The sequence below is a fragment of the Impatiens glandulifera genome, chromosome 2 (genome assembly GCF_907164915.1).
Source record: "Impatiens glandulifera chromosome 2, dImpGla2.1, whole genome shotgun sequence".
Lineage (NCBI taxonomy): Eukaryota > Viridiplantae > Streptophyta > Magnoliopsida > Ericales > Balsaminaceae > Impatiens > Impatiens glandulifera.
In genome coordinates, this window is record NC_061863.1 from 47,230,894 (window position 1) to 47,249,178 (window position 18,285).

Here is an 18,285-nt window from a genome sequence, read left to right on the forward strand (position 1 = left end):
CACATACCTCATCTGATCATATAATTCAAGAATCTTCTTGTTTTGCACCACCACCACCACCATCACCATCACCACCACCACCACCACCACCTCGTCGTCGTACCAATCGTGTAAGTCAACCTTATGTTTGTCTTCGCAACTTTCATGTATACTCAGCTATTGTCTCTCTCTATGAACCTCGTACTTTTCGCGAGGGCAACTTTAACCCTTTATGGAAGCAAGCAATGACAGAAGAATTGCAAGCACTTACCAAGACAAAAACTTGGGACTTGGTTGATTTACCTTCACATAAGTCAATCGTTGGTTGTAAATGGGTTTTTAAAATTAAGACACGAGCAGATGGTTCAGTTGAACGATATAAAGCTCGCCTTGTTGCTAAGGGATAAACTCAAGAATATGGTATTGATTATGAGGAAACGTTTGCTCCTGTCGCTCGATTGACCTCGGTTCGTAGCCTCATTGCAGTAGCTGCTAGCAAAAGATGGCAACTATTTCAAATGGATGTAAATAATGCATTTCTTAATGATGAACTAACAGAAGAAGTGTATATGCAACCTCCACTTGGGTATGATCATCCTCCAAATAAAGTTTGTAGACTCCGCAAAGCTCTTTATGGTCTCAAACAAGCTCCTAAGGAGTGGTTCGCCAAATTTAGCTACACCATTGGTAATCTTGGTTTCAAATCCAGCTTTTATGATCATGCATTGTTTTTGCGCAAAACAGATCAAGGTTGTACCCTACTTTTACTTTATGTGGATGACATGATAATTACTAGTGATGACACAAATGGAATCTGTGATCTCAAAAATTTTCTACATCAACAATTTGAAATGAAAGATCTTGGACAATTAAGTTATTTCTTGGGACTTGAAATAGCTTCCGACAAATCCGGTTACTATTTATCACAAGCTAAGTACGCAACTGATCTCATATATCGGGTTGGTATTACTAACACAAAAGTTGTTAGCACACCCTTTGACTCCACAGAACATTTGGCTTCTACTGATGGTACTCCACTAAGTGATGAAACACTTTATCGACAACTAGTTGGTAATCTTATATATCTTACTGTCACTCGGCCAGATATTGCATATGCTATCCATATCGTGAGTCAATTTATGTCATCTCCTCGTACAACTCATTTCTCTACCGTTCTTCGTATATTACGATACATTAGAGGAACTTTATTTCATGGACTATATTTTGCTCACTCTTCTCCTCTAGAGTTACGAGCATACACTGATGCTGAATGGGCAGGTGATCCAACTGATCGTCGATCCACTACTGGTTATTGTTTCTTTCTTGGCACATTTCTCATTTCATGGAGAAGTAAGAAACAAACTATTGTTTCTCGTTCTAGTACATAATCTGAATATCGTGCTCTTGCAGATATTATAAAGAAACTATAATATAATATAATATAATAATATATCAATATAATATATTATTATATTATATACACTAACACTTTCTTTTGTTCATTTTAGATCATCTTGTATTCCCTGCTTAATTATGATTAACATTAGAATTTGATACCAAAACAACACTTAAAACACTCGCATACTTTTCCAAACTTGAGGAATGAATAAAAGAAATCTTCTTAATTTTTATTGGGGTGAGCTAACAAATATGTCTCTTAATGTGGTTTCAAATGTCTGGAGCAACTAACAGTATTTCATATCACTTTGTTATGATATGATGAACTTTAATCATAAAGTATTAGTATGTGTATATATTAGTCAGTTTTCAGTGCTTAAATCTGATGAATATGTTTGTATAATGCTTGTGATTGTTTGAAATTCTGATATGGCTCTAATTCTGGTTAGTTTTCAATGGAGAAGAGAGGTTGCCTTTGTGGGTTTTGGGGTAGCTATACAAATGGATATATCTGCAGAGAAAGATGATATTTGGAGTATCAGGATCAAATCCTGAAAGAAGAACTAAATGGATAACTATTAGAATCTCTTTCCCAAATCCCATCCTTTGAAAAGCACCTCTCAAAATTTCTTAATTGATTCCTGTAGGTATTGGGCATTGATCTGTCATGGAGAATGCACAAGGTATCTCTGATGGACAGAGAAGACGAGTGCGGATATGCGGGTCTGTTAAAACCATATAAGGTAGTATGTATATTTTTCAAGTAAATCAACATTTTTGTTTATCCATTCTTTTCATGTAGGTTATTCTTCTGGATGAGATTACAGTCGACCTTGATGTTCTTGCAAGGGGTGATCTACTAAAATTTCTTAATAAGGAATGTGAATAAAGAGGAGCATCGATTATTTATGCTACTCATATATTCGATGGTCTGGAGGATTGGCCATCCCACATTCTATGTTTCTCCATCATCTAGTCTCTACACCTAACAATCAGGTAAGTGTTCTTATGTTGAATTTGTCAATGGAAGAAGTTAAGAAAGAAAGTAACTTGTCATTGATGGTCAGTTTTTTTTTTCAACTTCATATACAGGCATGAAGTGTTCATTTTCTAATATGTCTAATTCATTTAGAGAACTATTGAGAAATGGCTGAGGAAGAAAAGAGACGAGGATAGAAAGATGAGGAGCGAGAGAAAGGCAAAAGGCCTGCCTGAATTTGAGAGACAAGTGAATGGTAGTCGTGTAATTGGAGATTTAGTTCGATGTGGTGCCTATACAGTCAACAATGGTTGGGCTGCTGGAAGATTAAATTCCACTGTTGCTGGTGAAGATAATTTTATCATAAGTTCTAATAGAGTTCTTAGGTAGTAATCTTGATGCTTACTGTAATATTTTAATTCCATTTTTGCACAATAACATGTTTAATGTCATTCTTGTAATCCTCTATTCCTGGTAATTGATTTGACGGTTTTCCATTCATATTTTTACTGAATATACAATAATTGAATACTAAAATTTGCACATAATAATGTAAAAATGTATTTATTTATGTAACCTTGATAATTATTTAAAGCATACAAAGAGGACAAGCTCATGTTACTACCATATAAGTAGACATCAAAACATAGGTAATTTTTAGCAAAAAAAAAAATAAAGAAGAAGAACATAGGTAATTAATAAATCAATTAATAACAACATTTTAAGAAATATAAATTTAATTCAAAATTATGACATTTAATCCAAAATTATGACATCTCCATGTGGACCATGTGGACAGTGGACATCATTGGGTTAAGACGGTTATGCTTGCCACAAAGAAGAACAATTTTCTTAAGCAGAGATACACATCATCAGGCTAAGACGGTTATGCCTGCCACCTTCTGTTTGTCTTCCTTCTTCTCCAAATTCTGTACAAACACATCATCTTCCAATTTCTGATTGTCTTCCTTGTCTATATCATTCACATCCTTCTTTTCATTCACTACCTTGTATTTATCATTCACATCCTCCACCTTTTCATTCACATCCTTGAATTAGACAAAATGATTGAATTAGACCAAATGCTTGAATTAGACAAAATGTTCGAATTAGACCATATGCTTGAATTAGACCAAATGCTTGAATTAGACAAAATGCTCGAATGAGACCAAATGCTCGAATTAGACCAAATGCTCGAATTAGACCAAATGACCGAATTAGACAAAATGCTCGAATTAGACAAAATGCTCGAATTAGACCAAATGCTCGAATTAGACAAAATGCTCAAATTATACATACCTCATTCTTCTACTTGTCTTCCTTCTTCTCCATCACATCCTAATTCACATCCACCTTCTCCACGTCATCAATCCCATCCTTGAATTAGACAAAATGCTCGAATTAGACCAAATGCTCGAATTAGACAAAATGTTCGAATTAGATAAAATGCTCGAATTATACATACCTCATTCTTTTGTTTGTCTTCCTTCTTCTCCATCACATCCCCATTCACATCCACCTTCTCCACATCATCAATCTCATCCTTGAATTAGACAAAATGCTCGAATTAGACAAAATACTCTAATTATACATACCTCAATCAAGTAAGTGTAATTCGAGTAAGTTTTTTTCCAAAAAAAAAAATTCGAGTAAGTGCAGTCACAAACATAGGCAAGACAGACATTTCGGATGACGAAAAAGCCATTTTTGCAAGATTTATCAAGTGTGGGCCTGTTTTGGAATTAGACCCTTTATCAGGGTCATTTCATTCAATTTCCTTGGTATGAACACATTTTTTTCCTATAAAAACAAAATCAAAAAAAAATTAATTGAATAGATCAAATTCATTTTAAATCAATTTAATTTGTTAGTTTTATTTACTATTTTTATTTTATTTAAATAAGTCTAAATTTAATTATAAACTTAAATGGTAAAATGTGGATGCTTACAATATTATTTATAATTTTATTAAAATTTTAGATTCTAAATCTAATTCTTACATTTATGTATCTAAAACTTCATCATAATTGGAATTGACTCATCTAATTCTAATGTCAATTCCTTGTCACCAAACATAACCTAAGAGTTTTATAAGGTTTATTTAAATAAACTTGAGTCTATTTAAAAAATGTTAAAAGGATAAATTGAAAGAATGAAAGTTTTATTTTTATTTTTGTTAAAAATATTAAAATATATTAATATATAATGATAAAAAAATTATTTAAAATTATTTTAATAATTTTAATTAATGAATTAAGTGATCCAAATTTATAAATAAAAATGTTATATTAAGTTAACTGAATTTTAATTGTGATTAAATTTAAAAAAAATAACACAAAATGTTTTCATATCATTTGCGGATTAAACCATAGGCGGACCATACCCAACCCTAGTTGGGCCGCTAAAAGGATTTGACAAATTCAAGTAAAAAAATTGTTAGGGCTAGATAACCACAATTTTTTTTAAAAAAATGATTCATATATATTTAACATTTTAATTTAATTATTTTTATAAAATAAAAAATAATAAAATATATTAAAAAATGAAGATAATTCCACATCAAATATTTTTAAATAATAATTTTGTTTTATTAATTTTTTTATAATAAATATTATTTTAAATATATAATAATTTATTTACTAAATAAATAATAATAAATTAAAATCAAATATTTTGAGATATTAATAATTATGATATATATAATACATTATTAAATTATATAATGATTTTTTTATATTAAGAACTTATTATAATAAAATATATATTTTAAATACAATTATATATATATATATATAAATTCAAATGGTTAATTTTATTTAAAAAAGTAATATATTATAAAATAAAATAATTTGATTTAATATATTTATATACATATTAAAAATTTAGAAAAAAATCTTAATTTTAAAATATTTTATTACTTTTTATTTTATACTAAAATAATTAAGTTAAAATGATATTTTTTAATAAAGTTGTAGCCAGGGATTTTCAATTGACTTAAAAAAAATTATATAACCTGCTTTGAAATCACTTTTAGATTGGATGTAAATATGACTACCTTAGTTTCATAACAAACCCATTAAAACAATGTTAGCACAATTGTTTTCAAATTATTGGGTCCAACTGTGAATTGGCCCATAAAACTTCAAAATATTAAATTTAAAAAATATTATATATATAAAAAAAGTTTTGAATTTGAAAACAATATAATTAACACTTTAATCAACTTAGCTATTAAAAATTTATATTTTAAAATCAGTATAAAATTGGTTAAAACGTGTCACATTGAAATTAAGAAAGACAATTATAATCTGATTAACAGGTTTTCTCCCGCTAAAAGACATTTTTTCCCTATTTAACCCGGGATTTATTTGTGTTCCCGACAAGGACTCCGTCACAATTTTACTCAATTATACTCCAAACAATAATAAACACAATTAAATATACAATATCACAAATATATTTATTTATTCTCTATATTTTTTAAAAGTTAATTTTTTTTTATTTTTAATCATATAATTTTTAATATATTCTAATATATATAATATTAAAAAAAATCATTTATATAATTTTACCTAAGAATGTTTTTATTCTTTTGCAGAGAATTTGGTATAACGGTGCCCCAGGGGAATTTTTCAAAATCGAATGAGTGTGAATGTAAGAAATTCTCCTAAGTAAAATGGGGCGGGAATAATAAATGCATTCCCCGTCCCGATCCACACCCTTATCATCCTTCATTGCATTTATATAATTTAAAATTTTTGTATTAATTTCTTATTATATATATTCAAAATACCAGATTCTTTCATCACAACGCACGACATATCTTGTTGAGTAACGGGTCAGGTTGTTAATTTGTGCGTCGTGCATATTATATATGATGAGGTGAATTCAGGAGAAGGGTAAATAAATAGTTTTTTCATGATATGACTTATTTCATTTAATACATTGTAAGTGTGAACGAACCAGTAACTTTTAGGCAAATAATTAACTAGTATAAGATGATTACGCTATGATCCGATACAAGAAAAAGAGGAATTGATGTTGGAAGAAAAGATGGGGACCATAGCTGGTGAATGAATTTGAAAGTACATTGGGAAGCGTGAATGATGCTGAATTAGGAGATCAATGAATGGAAGCAAAAAGGAGGAGGAAGAAGACATAGAACGATTCCAGCCTGGTTCATCATGTGACATGCATGCATTATACACAGGTTACAGATACTGTCCTGCTTCCAGAAACCAACGAATAGAGGCACATTAGCGACTACACATTAATCACCCACTATCTACCAAACTTTCATTAATATATGTATTTGGATTAAAGCTGCAATGTCTTGTAAATGGAATGAAAATAATTCACATTTATTATTATTATTATTAATCAATCTTTTTTCAAATTAGTCTCTCTCTTTCCCGTGTGGATGGAGCATTAATTATCACTCTTGCATGCGGTATAATGAGGCTAATGGACGGGTACCCATCAAATGTTGGGACCATGGGACCAGGCTGTCCTACCCTGCCCTACCTGCTGAAACTTTTTGTATTTATATTAAAAAAGTGATCTTTCATAGGTAGGTAAAGTTGCAAGATTCTAACAATTAAATTATATATATATATATTTAATTATTGGGTTTTACTAATTCAAATATTTTACCAATCAGATAAAGTAAAACAGTAATTTTGCTAATTAACTCTCCACCATAAGAATATGTATTTAGATATCACCTAATACCAATCAACTAAAACCAACATACAAAATATAATATAACACTTAATCCATATTTGACCAATCAACCTAAATAACTTGGTATTCTTTTCAAATATCAACCTTTTTTCAAAGGAAGAGATAGTCAAAACTCAAAAGCCTTTTAACTTTCTATCCTTCTTCTTTATAGATAAGCTTTGGTTTTTAAGAATACACAATAAAAGGGTTTTGAATTGTTAATTTATTGCAAGAGATTAAGATAAAAATCGATTAACGAAATTAAAGGTATTTTATAAATTAGAAGATTTAGCTCATTATTGGTCTAATATAAATAATGGTGTCTATTCTAATAGTATTTAGATAATTTATGATAAACAATGAAATAATTTTATCATTTAAAAAAAAAAAGAACAAGTTGGCTATATCATTTGAACATAATAGCTTTCATTCATTGCCCAAAATCCAAATAACTTGAATCTAAATATGTAATCATTCATTAATATCAACCACCTATCACAATAAGCAAAAAAATCAAACTCCTTTTTCAGCTATCCAAGTTCCAACAACATGTAATTATACCTTCCTACCTACTAGCTAGTATCTAGTTCAATGTTATACTTCTATCATAAATGTTCTTTTTCCATATAAACTTGTGATTGCTCTTTATTTTCTTATTGTTGTCTAAAAAATAGTTGCAGAACTTTTATGGGATTTGTGAAAAGCTTCTTAAATACATATATAATGGATTCTTTTAATTTACTACTTTTGAGAAGGATTGCTCTTCTTCTTCTCCTTCTCCTCGGATTCTTTCCTAGAACCGAAGGGGATGAATTGAAGAGATTCCCAGCTGTATTTGTTGGCTTTTAAGGAAAAGGACATCACGATCTTAAAAATTGATTGCTTTATTATACATGACTGACACAAAAATCATAAAGTTTAAAACCATCCTAATGCTTTTGTCCTCTCTATAGGCATCTAAGTTCTATAACCTCTCTCTCTTTCATTTCATTTTTTTTAATATTTATTTATTTTAACAACAATTTAATTCTAGAGGAGTTTAGATACATGAATATATGATCAATCAAAATGTTTTTTTTAGATTAGAGTTTAAGATCTCATTGTTTTAAGTCTAAATCTTATACATTTTTCAACTTTTAGTTATATGTACATATCAAATTTAAACTCTTAATTTAACTAATATAAGGATATTTGCGTGACAAGAATTAATCAAATATGATCAAAATAAGTTGTGAAATAGCGATAGTTTATATTACAATTTAGAAAATATCTCTTTAATTTAAATTAATAATCAAGTTCACACATTAAAACGACCATTTAATAAATATATAATTAAATTGAGAAAAGAAAAAATAATAATCAAAAAGTAGAAAAATGAAAGTTATCTTCTTGTTAACCTATATCAAATATGTCATTTTAATATTTCTAAAGTATCAATTTCAAATTCACACCTTCTAAGATTTAATCTTTTTGAAAGGTGAAATGTAAATATTTTAAGAAATGCGAATATTTCAACCACTAAGTCAATTATTATGGTACTATAAATTCAATTTATAATTATATATATATATATATATTTTATTTAAGTTTTTGACCAGCCTATTAATCCATATATTAATTAAGATGTGAGTATTTAACTTAATCACTATATAAATACATTAACTAAAGTACTACAATGTGAAATTATGCATTATTTACTTTATAAAACACAATTTAAGTTAGAAAATTTATATCCTCTAACATTACAAAAGAAATATATGAGTTGTACATTTAAATTTTTAACTTAGTTGGTTAGATTAATAATCTAAAGATCATTTATTCAAAATTTTCTAATTATTTTTTATTTAATTTAAGTGACTCGCTCCAATTTCTCGTGCACGGATCGTCCCCAAATTTTACATTCAAGTTTTAGTTGTATTATTAGTAACGGTAATTTGAAGTTAATTGTTATTATATAAATTTCAAATATATTAATATATAATAATATATTTGTTAAAAATTATCCTAATTTTATTAAGAATTTTAAATATTCTTATAATATAGTCATTATATAATTATATAATTATATATTAATTTTCTTAAACCTAATAGATGTAATTTAATATAAATATAATATAATAAATATCTTTTTAACAAAATACTTATTTTTATAAAAGTGAGATTTTTTTACCTTTTCAAGCATTGTTATTCATCTATTATAATTCTTCTTTTTTACACAATTTATTTTAAATTTAGATGTTAAATTCTAAGCTATTTCAATGTAAGCTCAAAGAAGAACACTAAGTACATTTACAATGCCTCTCATTTAAGGAATCCATATCTAAGTTCTTCTCTTCCATTTTTCTTATTTATTAGAATACATTTATAATATTAAAAAATAATTATTATATATTTTGATAATGCTTATAAATAAAATTATATATATTTAGAACGTCTCAAATATTAAAACATTTCAAAATAAAATTATTGTCCCAAAATATTTTATTCTAAATTATTATTACTTACATAATTTGATTGATCAGTATTTAGTAAATATTTAAATAGTTATTCGAAATAAAATTTATTATAAATCATTTATATATAAAACCAGAATTTAAAAAAAAAATATATATATATATATTGTTAAAAAAAATATTTGAAATAATTATTAATTTTAAACAATAAATATATAATTTAAAATTATTAATCTTATTAAAAAATTCAATAACAAAATTTCAAAATGTTTTTTATTTTATAATAAAATAACTATTAAGATACCAAATTCAAGATTTCAATCTCATTTAAAACCAGGTAATACATGATTGTTATTGCTATCTTTCTAAAATTTTAATTTTAATAAAGATGCAATCGGTCTAGTAATTAGTTTATCATCTGGCTAATTTCCTACATTATTTATCATAAAATACCAATTAATTATTAAAAGTAAACTGAAGAACAATTTATGGGCTTTGGAAATATCTTATAATAAAATAAATCCATACATGCAATTAAGAAAAAAGGATTAAAACTAATCCACTTTAATTGAAAGGGTTTTTAGGAAGAGTTAGATTGAAGACAATCATATCTTTCGTTTTTTTAACCCTATAGAAGATACTGATAAAAAAAAGCAGAAAATAAGAAAAGCATTGTTGAGATCGAGATGATTGATTCCCTGTTTGATCAAGCTCCACTAGAAAATAGGGTTTCCCGAATCTCTGCATAGACCTTCATGATCACTTCATGGTGGCACATGGAGTTCAGAGATAAATATGTCTGCAATAATTTCTCAAGATCCCTAGCCGAAAATAACTGCTTCTCCACTACCATCAGCACCATCGAATCCCTGAAATCGCTATATGGATCTTTTGATGTCTTTATCACAGGAAATCCAGGATTTGTACCACCCATTATTAGCTTCCCCAGTTCTTCTGGTGACTTAATGGAAAGATTCCTTGATTTAGTACCACCGATTATCAGTTTCCCTTTTTCTTTTGATCTCAGCCTCATGGATCCCTTTCTTCTACGAAAGGAAGTCGATGTATCAGATCTCGATGTGAAAAGGGTAGTCTCTTCTTCTTCGTCCTCCTCGTCTTCTTCGCCATAGGAGCTGTAAAACTCCTGGTAGTATTTGTCAAAATCGCACTTCTTAGACAAATGGACCGGCTTTCTCTTCCTGTTATTTTTAGGGTATCTCGAACTCGGTTTCTTTTGTGCTGGGGTGAGTTGATGGAGGAAAGTGTTGTGAGGCGTAATGGGTGTCGGGGGAGGGGACATCCCACCGTCCTCTCTTATTGAGTGTAAGAGGAGAGAAAGATGATCAGAGGAATTGACTCTCCGGCGAGGAACAACTAGTGTGTTGTTGAAGGAGTAGGTGGGATCGATAATTTTGCCTAGTTGAGTCTGCCTTATGAGGTTAGTAGAGGACAGAGATTTCAACCTTGGAGAAAAAAGATCGATGAGCTGACTGCGCTGGGGTAGCTTAAGGGCGGGGGAGACAACACTGGAGGACAAACATCGGGTATTGCAGTATCCGAGGGTGGAATTGATTATCCGGGAAATTTTCAGCTTCAGGTTCCTCTGGTTCAGGTTCAGGTTTTGGTTCTCCATTGCAATCAAAGCGAGGAAGGAAGAAGGAGAGATAGAGAGGTTCTTGAATGGAAGAAAGGTGGCACAGTCTAGGTTATGTCATATGTAGTATATATATATATAAAACTAGGTCAATTTTGAGACTATTTTTATTTTATTATTATTATTGTTTTGTCGGATTGTTTGTTTATTTGTGATTAATTTTGAAAACATAATTATTATTTAAGTGGGTGATAATTAAGTTTAAGAATATTTATATATTATTAATTATTTCTCTGAAAATAATGTTAGGGTGAAAAATAATAATTTATTTATTTATTGATGCCATGCATGGAAGAGAGGGACAAAGGGAGCACTGTGTCATGCATGTTACCGGAGAAAAAAATGTCAACCTTTTACGGTGATTCGTTAGTCAGGCATAGACACAGACATTTTCATTTTCATTTACAATTAAATCGATGAAATGTTTGTCAATATGCTCATGTCCTTTTTGAATTTGCTCATCTGCTACACGACAATTTTCAAATCCTACTGGCGCGCATTGGTGCATGCGTGTATCTATCTATATATCTATATATATTTTTTGTTTTTATATATTATTTGATAAAAGGTATCAAATAATTTTACATATTTGAAAATCAAAATTAATCATATTTTGCAGTGTTTTGATTTTAGCACATTGTTTCACGAGATCCGAGTTGGCCCCCAGCCGAGCCCATGGGTTAGGGGTTAGGACAAATCCACAAATTGTACACGGTTTTGGTAACGAGTTATTTATTTAAATAATTCATGATTATTTAAAAAGTTATGATTGATGTTTATTATGAGTAAATGGAGTTTTTTTTTTGGTAAAAAATATTAATATATAATAAAAAAGTTAAAATAAATAATGAATTGAGTAACCATTAATAAATGACATTATGAGCCATATTAGTTTTGTCGAAATTTTTAGACTATTCGAACAACTATTTTTTAGTTAAATTTCAACCTCTTACATTATGTAACTCCCAACACTCAATATTAAATTATGTATCATTAATTTTAAATAATTTAAATTTATATATATATTATTTTATTTATTCATTTATATTCTCTCTGTATATTTAATTCCTAATAATTATTTGATTTAAAAATTGAACCATGCCAAAATAAACAAAATTGATCTTGCTCACAATAAAGATGCCCTTTAGTTTGAGCATTTTTTTATTATATATGTTTTAATTTATTATCAGCATAATCACTATGAGACAAATGTTGTTTTAATATTATTAAAGGAGTGAATTCTTACAAAATAAAAAAAAAATATTTGATTTAAAATTTGAAACATGCCAAAAAACAAAATTGATCTTGCTCACAATAAAGACTCCTTTTAGTTTGAGCATTCTTTATTATATATATTTTAATTTATTATCACCATAATCACTATGAGACAAATGTTTTAATATTATTAAAAGAATGATTTCACTAGCTAATATTTATATAAGTGTGTTAATTACCTAGTAACCAAGACCTCAAACATCATTTCAGAACAACTCGTGATTTTATCCAACCAATTTTTAAATTCATAACTTGGTTATGCATTTTAAAATGTTGAGAGATTAATACAATATTATGTAAGTTGAATAGAAACAAGACAATGACAAATGAGATGACAAACTTTATGACATTAGGATATATGTTTGCTTTCTCAAATCTTCCATTAATTGCTTATGAATTTATATAAGGTACATAATTTAAAAACGTTTACTTTCTTTTGTGGTAGATCATACATGATGAGTATATTATTATTATTATTTTATACAAAAATCCACATGATGGTATATAATATATCCGTTTGTAATCTCTAGGTCTTGGTGAGTCTGGAAATGAGGAACCAGTTTCCAAGGGCAAACAAACACATCAACTTAATTATATATTAATGATTAATTGGTATATATATATACATGCACTTTATAAATAATTAGCTTCACGACAATCACATAAAACTAAATTTGCCTGCTGTTGTGCATTAATAATAGTTAAAGTATTTAAAAAAATAAAAAATTACGTCGCCTGAGAGATTCGAACTCTCGCGGGGAAACCCCATGTACTTAGCAGGCACACGCCTTAACCACTCGGCCAAAGCGACTTTTGATTATTTTATTTACAATACGTAAATAAGACACTAATACTACTATTGGTTGGTTTTAATTATTTAAATGTTTGTTAAATCTCGCATCTGTTGATCGTATGAGCTAAATCCCAAGATAAACGAACTTCCTTAAGTTCTAATTTTTATTTGTTATTACAACAATATTTAATGTTTTTTAAGCATACTAACAGGTAAATGTATATTATTTTTTATTTTTTTTAGAAATTAATATGAAATCTCATAATAATGATTTTTACTTTCATTTAAGATAGATATAAATATTTTATAGAATTTTTTTATAGAATCGCCGATTCTTGAGTATGTATGAATTTGTTGATCAAAACTAGTTATATCTATTGTTAATTATTTTACCATGTATCTAGGGTTATAGGGTAAGTCCAAGGCAGTCAATTTTATAAAATAAAGAAAAAAAATTTAGTAATTTTTAAACATAAAAAAATCTAATTTAGTGGTTTAGGATAAAAAAAAAAAATTATTATTTAATCATAAATTCTAACTTTACAAAAAAAAAAAAAATTATCAATTTTTTAACTGTCAAAATTCAAATATTTTTTAAGTTGGAACAGGCTAAAACTCGGGACCTCTGTACATTTATCACTGTCTTCTTCAATATATATATTTTTTTTATTAGTTTCATCAGTTTTTTTTTTTGGTCAATATATATCTTCTTGTAGTAGTATAATAGACTATACATTATTATATATATATATATACGAGGAATGATAGAGCGCGACTGTGAGACAGCGACTGGGAGAGCGATGTCTACGTGGGTTGACAGGTGGAATTAATAAATAAATAAAAATATAATAATAATTAAAAAACGTTTTGTAGAATATTCTCTCTCCTCTTATTAATTAATTTCTCTCTTTTATTAAACCCTAAACTCTAAACTCTAAACCCTAAACCCTAAACTCTAAAACCTAAATCCTAAATACTAAATTCTAAACTCTAAACCCTTTTTAATTAATATCACTGATTAGTTGAATTATGAATTTATCTCTTTTATTTTTATTTTATTTTTATAACTTTTCAATTCCTTTATTTATCAAATATTTTTTATGGTTTCTTTTTTCTTTTTTTTATTATTTTTTTTATTGACTTATTAATACTTTTTTAGTTTTATTACTTATAAATAATTATAAATAAATATTTATCTAATATTTTTATTCTCACGATTAATAAAAAGAGAGAGAAAATAATTAATAATATGAGAGAAAAAATAATTAATAATAGGAGAGAGAATATTCCACCTGTCAACCCACGTAGGCATCGCTCTCCCAGTCGCTGTCTCAAGTCGCGCTCTCTATCATTTTTCTATATATATATATATATATATATATATATATATATATTTAATCTCACAATTTAGTTAATTTTCAAACAGACTCTCCCAATATTGTATGGTTTCCATATAACTTTGTTTTTAACTAATTTGCTTCTACAAATTGTTCCCATAGCTAGCTAGTTAATTAATTTGATTCCACAAAGTGATGAAAGTTTCTTCCCAGACAGTTGGAAATTCAATGGGTCTTAACTTTATTAGACGATATTTATAGAAAACATAGATATATAATGTAAATGATATAATTTAAAAAGTTCTGATAGTTTATCCAAAACTAATATACACATTTCCTTTTTTTTATCTCTCCCTATGGGACTATATTGGATAGGAATGACCTTAGCCGGTCCAAGTGCAAGTCCAGGGGTGAAGTTAGGCCAGAGCCGGTCTCGAGATTTGGGCTGCGTAGAAAAAAAAATATGATATATTTTTTTGTTATCCTAGGTCAAGTTTAAAAAATTGATAAAAAAAATATTCTTGGTGAAGTTTGAACATGTATGTTGAACCACTAAGCTACACCATTTTACAATTAAATTACAATAGAGTTTAGTAAATATCTTAATATTTTTAACAAGTGGGCTGCCCTAGCCCGAGGGCTTGCCGGGCATACTCAGGCCCGGCCCTGAGTTAGGCCGACCTTAGGTAAAGGAACTTAATCAGTTACATATACCCCACCCAAATTTTCATATAATAGTATTATTTATCTTTTTTTTTTCCTTTTTTCTTTCTATTTTAATATTAAATATATATAATATAATATATATACATATATAATTTTTTTTTATCTCATTTTTTCTCTTTTTGTATTATAATATATTACTCATTTTATATTATATATAAATATTAATTATAAAATTTATAATTATTAATTAAAGAAAAATTTAGGGACATTTAAATTTGTATTGGACCCAATTCTCAAGTTCAACACCTCGGCATCCACTCGACTACATTTCAGTTTTCTTCTCCCGCTTCCCTCTCTTCCCTTTTCTGCTTCTATGTTATCTCTATTAAAAGTACACTAGAGATTTGGAAATACATTTTTAGGATATTTTTTTTTATCAATTATCAACTAATAATAATTTTAAACCTCGCTTAAAATATTTTGTATAAATATTTTCAACATTGTTTCATTTGTTAATTCGGCTTAATTTATTTTCAACACTAATCGTTCATTAAGTGAAATGAGCTATTCTTTGGATGTTCCTCAACAAATAAATTGTATAATCTTTGGATATTTTATATTGAATTTTATTTTTTTATAAATTGTTTATATAATTTGATATCAAGATAATTAATTTTTTATTTTTATTTTACCTACGTTATTTTTTATTGGCCGAATTACTAAATTGAGTCTTTTTATTAGACGTCAACTGAAATTTCGAACTTTGGCTTTGTTGGGTAGAGGTTATTTAAATAACCTCAAGAGAAAAAATGATGATAGTTGATGGTTTTGAAAAAAATGAGAATATTTTTTTTTGGTAAAAAAACTTAAAAGTAGTAATATATATATATATATATATATATATATATATATATAATTTAAAATTAAGAATATTTTAGTATTTTAGTTAATTATATATGGTATAATTTGATTAATGAATGAGAAAGGAAATGAAGTGATGTTTGATTTTTAGGTTATTTGAATAACCTAAAGTCGAATAAGACCTTTTATTTTAAACCTCATAATTTGATACTTCTTATTTTTAAAATTATACAAAATAAAGTTTTATTCTATGTAGCGTTTTGATACGTGGTACAAATTATATATGGTATAAGTTATATAGAAGTATAAATTATAATGATGTATAAATTGTATAGGGTATTGATGTTTAGTATAATTATAAGAAATGATATAAATTGTATATAGTTTATAATTTTGTGTTTAGTTTATAGTATAAGAATGTAGTACAAGTTATATAAATATAAATTAAAAAAATATTATTATTATTATTTTTTATGTTTACTTATATTAGAAATAATATTATTTATTATTATAAATTATTATAATGTTATTATTTAATAATTAATTAAATTTTAATTAAATTATAAAAAAATAAATCTAAAATAAAATATAAATTATATTTATTTAATTTGAATATTATTAATAATTGAATAAAATAAACTTAAAATAATAATATTATTTATAATAAGTAAATATATAAAATAATAATTAATAAAATTATTGTTATAAAAATAAATAAATAATTTTAATTAAAATATTAAACTATTTAAAAATATATATATTAAAAATAATTATATATAATAATATTAAAACTAAATAAAATATATTTAATATATTGTATAATAATAAGTTATATATAATATTAATAAAAAGTATAATGATAAATTAAAAATTAAGTGATATAAAAAAAGTGTTATATATAGCGTGAGACTAGTTATAATTTTATACTAAATATAAGTATAAATTTATACCGTAAAATTTTAACAAACACTATATAAAAACACTATTGATATAGTAGTATAGTTTATACTATAATTATTTTTTAACAGACGTCCATGTCTGTTAGCGAGAGACCTTAATTTGTACAAATTACAATGCGAAGTTCCCAATCCGTTAGGTTTTAAATAGGATGTCCGAAATTGCAATTGACACCCAACCTGAAGCCTTATTTTGTAATTCTGAACAAAAAAAATCAGAAGATTAAAAAAAATAAGATCTGAAATATAAATTAACCTCCAATAAATAAATTGAGATCCCCAGTTACACAAATATGTCCGACAATATTTTTTTTTATTTTTGTTAATGTTTAACTAACTAATTAAACGTGCTCAATCCTTAGACCCATTTATTCTCTTTAATTTCATCTCCCTAAACCAATTTCTTCTCTTTTCCTCTCTTAGGGGTTATGATCTCAACCCCTTGTCTACCTCCTATTTGATTATATTATTTGGTCGAGCTTTAGGCAGACTCAGCTATTTCCGTCACTTCACGGTACAAAGTTTTTCGAGTAACAAATTAGTTCGATGTATCGATCATTATAATAATCAATATTTATATAACCTTGATGTGATTTCGAGATAATAGAAATGAAATTTAATTAGGTTTAGTTATGTTTAAATATGTGAACTACTGAAATCTCAATTTCAAGATGTCCATTTAAATAGGTTTAATAGTACTGTTTATTTTAAGATGACCATTTTTATGGTGTAAGGCTAATGTTTGATTCTAATTCAATTACTGAGATGTGAATTCCATTAATCTGTCAATTTTATTAAGAATATTTATTATTTTGAAATTTATCTTTTTATTTATCAATTACGGTTTTCTTTTGTCTTACAAATAAGAAGTAAGAATTTAAAAATGACAATTTTTAAATAGCAAAAAAGTTGGCAAGCTTAAATTGTGTACATCTCCTACATAAATTTATCTAAAACCCTAAACATTAGTCACACAATTTAGAAGTGACATATTATTCATAATTAGCGGGATTAAGTTTTTTCACACAATTTATATGTACATGAATATAATTATTAGTCAAATTTTCATTTAAGATTTCTAAAATCTTAATAATATTATAACTTATTTAACATATTTCAAATAAAAAGAGTTTTGCTTAAAAATAAAAAATATTATTACGTTACTTCAAAGACTAAACTTTAATTAAAAAAATCCAAATAATATTGTTGCCT

The 18,285-nt window shown here is 26.8% G+C and overlaps 1 non-coding gene and 1 pseudogene across 1 annotated transcript; one reads left to right on the forward strand and one right to left on the reverse strand.

Annotated features, from left to right (window-relative positions):
- The first annotated feature begins 1,806 nt into the window (after positions 1 to 1,806).
- On the forward strand, positions 1,807 to 2,857 carry LOC124924756 (annotated as a pseudogene).
- A 10,332-nt stretch (positions 2,858 to 13,189) lies between these two features.
- Positions 13,190 to 13,271, reverse strand: TRNAS-GCU. The gene has a single exon. It is a non-coding gene; the product is annotated as a tRNA-Ser (tRNA).
- Between the last annotated feature and the right edge of the window lie 5,014 nt (positions 13,272 to 18,285).